This window comes from Adiantum capillus-veneris, chromosome 17, assembly GCF_014529385.1.
Source record: "Adiantum capillus-veneris isolate H3 chromosome 17, ASM1452938v2, whole genome shotgun sequence".
Taxonomy (NCBI): Eukaryota; Viridiplantae; Streptophyta; class Polypodiopsida; order Polypodiales; family Pteridaceae; genus Adiantum; species Adiantum capillus-veneris.
In genome coordinates, this window is record NC_140947.1 from 65,616,771 (window position 1) to 65,627,227 (window position 10,457).

The 10,457-nt window shown below is 44.7% G+C and overlaps 1 pseudogene; it reads left to right on the top strand.

Annotated features, from left to right (window-relative positions):
• The first annotated feature begins 329 nt into the window (after positions 1-329).
• On the top strand, positions 330-2,078 carry LOC147437407 (uncharacterized; annotated as a pseudogene).
• Positions 2,079-10,457: the final 8,379 nt, after the last annotated feature.

The window sequence follows — 10,457 nt, forward strand, 5'->3', positions numbered from 1 at the left end:
TGGAAGCAGACAAGATTACAAGGAGTGCATATGGTTTGAAAAAGGGAGATCATGTCTTTCGCATGTAAGTATAGCTAAGATTAAAAGTACTAAATATATCATGCCTTTATATATAAGTCTAACTTTGTCTCCTCTTTTTATTTGGAAATGTGTCAGATCTTTTGGATGTGCCAGGCGGGGTGCCTTTGCAGCATGACTGCACTCTTGCATTCTACTTTGAAGAAATTGAATTTGAGGCGAGGCCCTATCTATTTCCAATAGAGGCGTCTCTTGGAGTGAAGACTAAGGATATCGATAAGCAGGCATTAAAGAAGGTGGATACATTGAGAATGGCAGCACAACGTTTGGCTTTCAGGTGAATCACTAACTCACTTAGATTGATAATATTCGTTGTTATTGTTTCTTACATTCGTGTCACCTAATTGACCTTTGTAGATTCTTCATGTTCTTGGTTACCAAGAGTGTCTTGCCTGCCATGCCCTTTCTGGCTAGACAGTGGACTCAGCTAGCGATCCAAGACACAAGCATGTATCCCTCTACTATGCACACATTGAATCCTTGGGAGATAGATAATTGTCCATGGTGGATAGATATGGAGAAGGGCCATGTTCTTGGACGTGAAAGAGAGCTACAAGAGATGATATCGAAGGATGCTGCGATGAAGGTTCCTCCAATAGACATAGTAGAAGAGAGTCGTGCAGGTATGTTTGATCATGCTCATATTTACCTATCTAAAAGTTACAGCGCTCTGATTTGAAGTTATCTATTTTAGCAATGCGCAACTCACAAGAGGAAAAGGAGAGGGTTGTGGATCAGATCATTGACGAAGAGGTGGTGCCACCTCCAAGTAAACCACAAAACATTTGTTAATGCTTTCCTTCCACGTGGTTGATGCATGGCTTATTAAACCTCACTGTAATGTCTCAGTTGCTCCTGGCACGATCGTGGCTTGAAGGAGTATCTCTTTTGTTTATATTATGGAGTCTCCATCTCATTGTCTCTCTAGTTCTATGGATACTTGATGCATGGCTATTGTTGGGGACTACATTGCCATTGCTGCAGACTATAGAGCGGGGATCCGGGTAATCTTGCATGGGTCCCTGTACACGAGCATCTCGTGCGGGCACGCTCTGACTCTATCTTGTATACCCGCGGCACGAAATCAGTTTCATGGGCTGCAGATTTGATTTTCTTAGATCTTCCATTTGGTGGGTCCCTCTTAGGCTCCTCTACTTCACCTCGTTGGGACATTTTCACAGAGGATCATGTACGTGCTGGTGTTCATTTGGCATTCTCGACATTGGCGGATTCTGGATAGCTGTTGATCATGGTTTCTTTGGCAGGTCTATCTTGTTTATAGTCATGCAAAAAAATTATAATATTTGTGGTATTTATCATTGATATTTAGTTAAAATAACAGGAGAGGCCGTTGGCTGGGTGGAGAGATTTTCTCGTGCTTCGGAGATGGTGGTTCATCGACGCATTGTAGTGCTCCATCATGGAGCATATGGTTATGTGGAGAGTTTTGGTGGTCGTGTGGAGGTGATACATTTGTTTTTACATCAATATTTCAGCACTTTGTCTTGTTGTTTTCTCTAATCGTGTGTCTTGTTTTGCAGCGTAATTGCTCTATGCTATTTATGATTCACAGAGTGGGTATGCATCCACCTTGATTTGTATCAGAAAGCGCTGCCTTGTTCTCCCATCTTGGTATGCACTCTTCGGATTCTTTTATGGTGCATCACCTTCCGGAGCTCTCTCACGCTAGATCATTATCAGGTGAGCCATTGCGAGGAGGACTACAACGGAGCCATTCTTTCATTGCATGTTTTGTGGAGCTGCTTTGCCGACAAGGAGGTATTTGTTTGAAGCTTGGATGTGGCACAACCCTTGTCCTAGCAGCTTGCTTGGCTTCAGGACGAGCATGTGTTGCAGTCGACATTGATGAGCCACTGATTTCAGGATATGTGTTACCGTTTCTTCGTCCTAGAAAGCGGGGCAGAGAGAAGGCGTCCACCTCTTTAGATATTGATGATGAGAGTGACATGCCATCGCGTGTCAATCCCTTTGACGACTAGTGAGGTTCCCTCTTACTTTTGACATTGACATTGCTCTCATCTTTTTTGTCACTATTTTTGTATTAGCGCTGGTATTTATTAATTATCGATACTGCCTATATTACTTGTTTGGTGTTTAACTTCACAATCTTTTTTTTTAAATGGAAGTGCATTGCCAGTCAACGCAGAGCAGATGGTGATCGGGGCTTTTCACAAGCCAAGCTCCCATACCCCTCTTCTCTCGTCCCCACCCCATGAAAACCCCCTCTTAGGGAGGGAGTGACAAAAGGCATTGGAAAAAGTAAGAAAAAAATAAAGTATGATTATGTAAATATATAAGAAAGGTAAAATAGGCCACCTCATGCTTGCGGGGTAGCCCATCCCCACCTTGCCTCCTTTTTCTTCACTGTTGCCCCGCCGGGTGTCCCTTTTCCTCTCCTCCACTCAAAAGGTCAACTCCCCTCTCTCTTCCCCTTGTCCTTTCTCCTTTCTCTCTCCCCTCAAGCTACCCCACCTCTCACCAATAATGCATTATAACTCACCAATAATGCACCCTAACTCACATGCAACTTACCCTATCTTCCAAAATAGTATACCCCACCCCCTCTTTCTCTCTCCTATCATATCCCATGACCCAAATATCCCCCTCTCTATCTAAAAGCGCTATGTCTCTTGTCTTGTAGCTATATAACCTCCCCCACACTCACACACACTCAGTTTCACTGAAAAAGGTGCCCACAGACCCATCCCCACCCGGTGGTTACCTGATTTTTCTTGTGTTCACACACATCTGCACACAGATTCACCTCTGAACACACTCCCCTCTCTCCCCTCTTGTAATTACTTTATTCTCCATGTCACCTCTCACTTTTTTTCATCAACCCATCTCTCTCTCTTAGTCTCTCTCTCATGAGACTGCTGTTCTGGCACATATACACACAGCCAGACAAGTGGGGCCCACAGTCACATGGCCTATGTAGATAATGATTTCTTCATTTCTAAATTCTAGAATTTCTCCCCCCTCCTTCCCTATATAAAGAGGGGTCACCATCACACTAAGGACACACAACATCACCAAAGAACACACTATGCACTGTGTGTTCCTAGTGCACACACACACACCCACACCATCACCATCACCGCAATCACCATGCTTGTCTTGAGCATGACCTCTACACCCTTGGCTATGGAAGATGAAGGGCAACTAAATGAAGGATGATGGCCATAACCCTCGTGCGAGTCTTCTCCATCAACTCCCACCTATCCTCCATGTGCTCTACCACTCTCTCCCTTCTCATTCCCCTATCCTATGCTCCCCATTTCATCGCCTTATTCTCTAAATAAAGCTTGAGGTTTTGTGAGTATGTTTTCTTGCAATGTTTTGCCCATGTGAGGTGTGCGGAATCGCCACCTAATCTTGTGTTTGGAGTGAGCTTGTGTATGTGTGAAGGGTGTGCGGATTCGCCATCCTTTTGTGGTGCCTAAGTACTAAGCCGCTATACCCCCTCCCTCACTCTCTCTCTCTCTCTCTCTCTCTCTCTCTCTCTCACACACTTGATCTCATTCCCTTTCCTCTTCATCATTGCTCCCAAGCATCCATCTCTCTTGGATGAAAACTTTGCTATGGTGGTGTGTTGTTTGCGTCCTAGCCACTGAAGCTAGGTGGTGCCCCCTGTTTACTTTACCATGACAGGCTCGAGGTGCGCCATTCGGTCCCCGGTGTTTTAGAGGCCGTCGGGGTTCGGGGTTCGCTTTGCTCCCGTCATTTGGTGCCCCCACTGAGGATCTTTTCATGAAACCCTTCAGTTTACAAGACTGAAACCCCTAAACTATTGTGAATGGATGAATGGCTAGCAGGATTTGCTAATTGGACGACAAAAGAAGAAGAGCTTCAAGCATAACTAGACGAACTCCGCATCTCCATCGAAGATCGAGTGCCAGGCGTAACGGTAATCGATTTGCAGTGGGAGATTCAACCAACATGCCAAATCCAGTGGATATACATAGGCCAAGTGCCAAGAAGAAGAAGGAGAAGGTCGAAACCATGTCCGCAACCTACAACCAACCCACAACAACAAAATGGAAGGAGCTCTACACAATAGAGAATCAACACTATTCTACTTTGAGAATCGGGTAACTCAAGTCACCGAGGTAATTATCACAGTCAGTTTTCAAATCGCACCTGATGTTGCAGCACAGATAACGGAATCATTGGCTCACACTCTCACTAGAGAAACTAGGGATCTACTGAGTTTGTTTCAGGAAAGAACACCACCCTCTCCCACAAGCTTGGACAGTGACTAAGCACCTCTAAGCTTCACATGAATCAGTACAACCTACCTCAAGACAGATCACACATACCAACACGTGTACGCTCAATCAAGGTAATACTGGATTTGAAGGCTCACTACCAACACGTCATTGACACCATGCTAGGTGGGGAGCGATTTTTTGAGGTTCTGGCATCAGATCAACCATTTGTCTTACCTTTGGTACAAGGCAATGTACCGTTTGAAGTTTTAATCTATGTCCTAGTATAAGAGGGTATACATGCCTCCTTGTAAAGAAGAAAAAACTTTTGCAAGTTAAGAAGTGTGTCTTTCTAGCTCTCTCTCAGTAATCATGGCAAGTGTATCATTTCCAACATTTAAAGAAAAGAAGGGGGAGGATTTGGTAACAGACTTCCTAGATGACTTGGAAGTAGCATGTGTAGTGAGCAACAAAGATACGGATGAATCCCGTGTTAGAATCTTTAAGCATCTCATGAAGCTAGAAGCTAGATCATGGTACAATGCACTTCCACAAGAAACCAAGGATGACTGGGAACCCTTAAAAACCGCTTTTAAGAGGCGCTTTGGGGGAGGTACCACCTCACAAAAGTTGTGGGACAAGTTGAGAGACTTGAAGCAGGAGGGTCTTTTAGAATATGCCACCTATGAGTCCAAATTTGTGGATTTGTGGGAACGGTGGGTTGAGTCACTGGCAAGGGGGGAAGCCGCACCCGATTTCGTAAAAAAAGATCGGTTCACGCATGGCTTATGGCCGCTTCTCAAGGAGAAGGTGAAAGGTAGATTCCCGGCTACATACGAGTTAGCCGTTGAGATTGCTCGCCTTAAGGACAAGAAGCTGCGAATGAAAGCCAAAGAAACCGAGTCAACAGAAGCAGGAACATCGCGTCGACTAGCAACTATGACAACCACCATACCACCACCACCGGCTCTTGGGGTAAGAGATGACCAACAAGATATGTTGGCCCATATTACTGACAAACTGCAGAATTTGTCTGTCCACTTAATACAGTAAGGGAGGAGTCAAGAAAGAGATCAAGACCCTCGAAGAGCACGATGACAAAACAGGGAGTATCATTGCTACAACTGCGGAGAAGACGGTCACGGTATGTACTATTGTCCCAAACCACGACAAAACTATAATAGAGGAGGTAGGAGGAACCAATTGTCACCCCCTAGAGAAAGAACACCCCCACCCCAAGCACCACCCCCACCAACACAAATTCTACGTCCACCCCAGACACCACTACAAGCATCCATCCCACCTCTTCCACCAGCCCCACCACCTGATCGCCCTGTAAACATCATAAGGCTAGAAGAGAAAGGAAAAGTCGTAGTAGTGGATCCACCCAGAGCAAAGGAGAGGGACAAGGGTAAGGAGAAGGTAACCTTTTTAGAACCACTTGAAGCCATGACTGTGAAAAGAGCTAGGAGGGAGAAAGCTACACAATCAGATGATGAGAGAAGCATGAGAGGAGAAACTAGCAAGAGGCCATCCAGGCCACGACGGAAATTGGGAATCACCGATTTCCAGCTAGGGGAAAGTTCTAAGCCCTATGATCTAACATTGGATGTGGCAGAGCAAGGACCAAAGATTACATGGCCACAACTGCTACATCTTGCACCAAAAGTAAGGCGACAATGGTCTAAAATGGTAAGTACAAGACGCTCCAAAACAAAGGTAGCAGGAGCAATTTCGGGATACAACATGGATGACATCCTTCCAATTGTCGACGTAAACATAAAAGGAAAGAGGGTTGGAAACACCTACATTGATGGAGATGCACAAATCTGTGTAATGAGCGAAGCTATGATGCTTCAATTAGGGCTCGAGGTTGACAGGCCTTCTCCATGCAAGGCAAAGATGGCAAACAACGCAAAAGTAAAGTGTGTGGGTGTGGTAAGTGGCGTGAAAATAAAAGCTTTCAACATTGACGTAGAGGTAGATGTTTTTGTAATGCCTACTAAGGGGGAGGGCTATCCACTAATTTTGGGAAGGCCATGGTTAATGGCCATGAAGGCAAAACAGGACTGGGGTACTGGCCTTCTACGCATGACCGATAAGAAAGGGGAGACAATCTACTACGACATGAGGATTGGCAAGCAGAAGAAAATGAATCTGGAAACATCGGCAGATGAAACCACTAGCGAATCTTCCAGTTCTGAGGAGGAGACCACATCCACCGACGAAAGTGACAGTTCCATTGATGTGATGGGTATCATTATGAAGGATCCACAAAGGGTAAGCACAACTGGTGATCCATCACCAAAAGGGAAACCCAATGAAGAGGAGAGAAAATCACCTGGCCTAGGAGGAAGTAGGTTGAAGGGTATGTTGTCTACGGAATTAACACTTGAAAAGAAAGATAGTTTTTTGCAAATGTTGATGGGATTTCCTAACCTATTCATTGAAAACTATGAAAGAATCACAGGCATTATAGTGGTGGAACATCATATTAAGCTGAAGGAAGGGGTAAAACCAGTTGTGCAAAAGCTACGACGACTGGGGGTCATACAAGAAAAGGCACTCTTGGCCGAGGTAAGGAAACTGATGGAGGCGGGATTCATCTATCCTGTAGAAAACTCAGAATGGGTGTCACCCGTAGTGGTGACGCCTAAAAAGAATGGTAAGTGGAGGGTCTGTGTTGACTACAAACCACTAAATGCAGCTACAAAGAGAGACCACTTTCCTCTCCCTTTCTTGGATGAAATTTTGAATGAAGTAGCGGGTTTTGAATGCTATACCGTCTGTGATGGTTATTCAGGATACTTTCAAATACGCATAGCCTTGAAAGATCAGCTAAAAACCACTTTTATCACGCCATGGGGTTGTTTTGCATACAGGGTTATGCCATTTGGTTTCACAAATGCACCTGCCACATTCCAAAGATATGTCACATATGTTTTTCAACCGTTCTTTGGAACATCCATAAGAGTGTTCATTGATGATTTTTATATATATAGCTCCCGTATTTCACATTTAGAAAAGGTAACTGAAGGTTTGGCCAGGTTGTAGAGCCTAGGTGGGCAATTAAATGTGGATAAATGTCACATTGGGGAGAGTAAAGTCATTCTACTAGGCCATGAAATTTCAGCAAGAGGTATCAACGCCGACCCAAGTAAGGTGTCCGCACTCATAGCCCTACCTTCACCAACGACCGCACATCAACTGGTCTCTTTTCTACAGAAGGTGAGGTACTTAAGTAGATTCATACATCTACTATCACAACTTGTTCTACCACTGCAACAACTCACTCAAAGATCAACTTTCACTTGGGACGAGGAAAGCGAACATCACTACAACAAGGTAAAGGAGGTCTTAGCCACTCTGCCAACTATCTCACCACCTAAGTGGGATGAAAAATTCTATGTCACCTCAAGTGTTGGTGATGACTCATTGGGGGCTGTGCTACTCCAAAAGGATACGACGACATCTTTCATGAGGCCAATCTACTTCTCTAGTCGAATGATGACAGCAAGAGAGAAAGGTTTCACCCATGTGGAACACTTAGTCCTAGCCCTTAGATTTGCAACTACAAAGTTTAGGTCATATTTGCTGCGTAAGCAATTTGTGATTATAACCACGGATGAAATATTTCCCTATGTTGTACAACACATGGATGTGTCTGCTAGAATTACTAAATGGCTAGTTCGTCTGCAAGAGTTTGACTACACGGAACAGGTAGAAAGCACGACAAGGGCAAGTTTGGGGGGACTCATGACCTACCAAGTCTTTGAAGGGAAGGAGAAGCAATCTAAGGAAGGAGAAGTCCGATTACCTCCAGTACCACCGATGGTAGAAGGAGCATAATCTCTCTACTTTGATGGAGCCTACAAGCGAGCGTCCGACAAAGCAGCTGCAGGCATAGTGGTCTTTGATGACAAAGGGACAAAGGTATTTTTGTTGGACCAATTGTTAGATTCACATTCTAACAATGAACCTGAGTATGCAGCACCAACCAAGGGTCTACAATGGTGTGTCTCGCAAGGTGTACAACGCCTTAATGTATTTGGGGATGCTCTACTTCTGGTAAGGCAAGTAAATGGAGCATGGACATGCAAGAATCCTAGTTTAAGGACTCACTTAAGTGGTGTAAAAACCTTGTTGGGTAAGTTTAAAGAAGTTCAAATACACCATATCCCAAGGGCTCAAAACCAAGAAGCAGATGCCCTAGCAAGTGAAAGACTACAGGAAGTGGTGGTTGGAGCAATAAAACTAAAGCTCCCTCTATTTCAAGGAAGTGATGCCTTGCCTGACATCATGCATTTTTTGGAAACAGAAGAATGCCCATCAGATTTAACAAAGGGACAAAAGCAATGGCTGACGCGGAAGGCCACAAGGTATCGACTCATCAATGAAGGTTTGTACTGTAAGGGTAAGGACCAAATACTCAGGAAGGTCCCTCTCTCTCAGGAAATCACGGGAGTAATTGCTAGTTGTCATGACGGGGTTTGTGGTGGTCACTTTTCCCTAGACATAACAAGTAGGAAAATCTTGCAGGCAGGCTTCATATGGCCTAGCCTCAACCGTGATGTACACCACTGGTGCAAAACGTGTAAGTTGTGTCAAAAGGCCGGCACTAGGTCACTTATGCCTGAACCACAGACACCTATTCTCTCATATGGCCCATTTGAAAAATGGGGTATCAATGCCATTGGGCCATTACCTAGGGCCAACTTAGGAAAATTCTACATTATCATGGGGGTCGACTACATGACTAGATGGGCAGAGGCTACAGCCACCACTAGAATCACCGCGGTAGAGGTAGCTAAATTTATCTACGAGCACATATGCTGTAGGTTTGGCACACCTTTAGAGATCATCTCTGATAGAGGGCTAGGTTTCAGAGCAGACTTGGTAGGAGAATTAATGCAGAAACTGGGCATTACAAGGAGGCACTCTTCACTATATTACCCTCAATGTAATGGCCTAGTTGAAAAGGTAAATGGAATGGTTTCTAAAATTATTACCAAGCAGGTAAACAATCATCCTGGAGACTGGGATCAGTATCTACTACCAGCTTTATGGGCCTACAAAACTTCATTTCGTACATCCTTGGGATTCACACCGTATCATCTAGTATTTGGTAAGGAAGCAATCTTGCCCATTGAAGTGCAACTACAAAGTCTCAGAGTAATGGCAAGCCAGCTTCAACAGCCCAACATGCATTTGAGAGATCACATCATCAACTTGGAAAGACTGCAGCTGGACAGAGAAGAAGCAATAAATTATTATGCAGCACAAGCAAAGCATAGACGGCTTAGCTTTAACGAGCATCTCCGGAAAAAAGAATTGAAGAAAGGAATGTTGGTGCTCCGCTACGACAATCTCTTTGACACGCGCAAGGATAAGAAACTCCTGCTCCGATGGGAAGGCCCTTTCATCATCAGGAAAAAGTATGCCAATGGAAGCTACCAGCTTATGGAGGCTGATGGAAAACTTCATAAAACCAGGGTAAATGGTTGGCGACTTAAACCTTATTTTCTTCGATTTGACCAGGCTCCACCAATTGACATTCCAGATGAGGACACACCATCAGCCGCCACCTCCGACGATAATGATTAAACAGATGAGCTAGAGACATGAATACCTCTAGCCAAAAGGGGAGGGCTAATGATGGGGGCTTTTCACAAGCCAAGCTCCCATACCCCTCTTCTCTCGTCCCCACCCCATGAAAACCCCCTCTTAGGGAGAGAGTGATAAAAGGCATTAGAAAAAGTAAGAAAAAAATAAACTATGATTATGTAAATATATAAGAAAGGTAAAATAGGCCACCTCATGCCTGCGGGGTAGCCCATCCCCACCTTGCCTCCTTTTTCTTCACTGTTGCCCCGCCGGGTGTCCCTTTTCCTCTCTTCCACTCAAAAGGTCAACTCCCCTCTCTCTTCCCCTTGTCCTTTCTCCTTTCTCTCTCCCCTCAAGATACCCCACCTCTCACCAATAATGCACCCTAACTCACATGCAACTTACCCTATCTTCCAAAATAGTATACCCCACCCCCTCTTTCTCTCTCCTATCATATCCCATGACCCAAATACCCCCCTCTCTCTCTAAAGGGCACCATGTCTCTTGTCTTGTAGCTAAATAACCTCCCCCACACTCACACACACT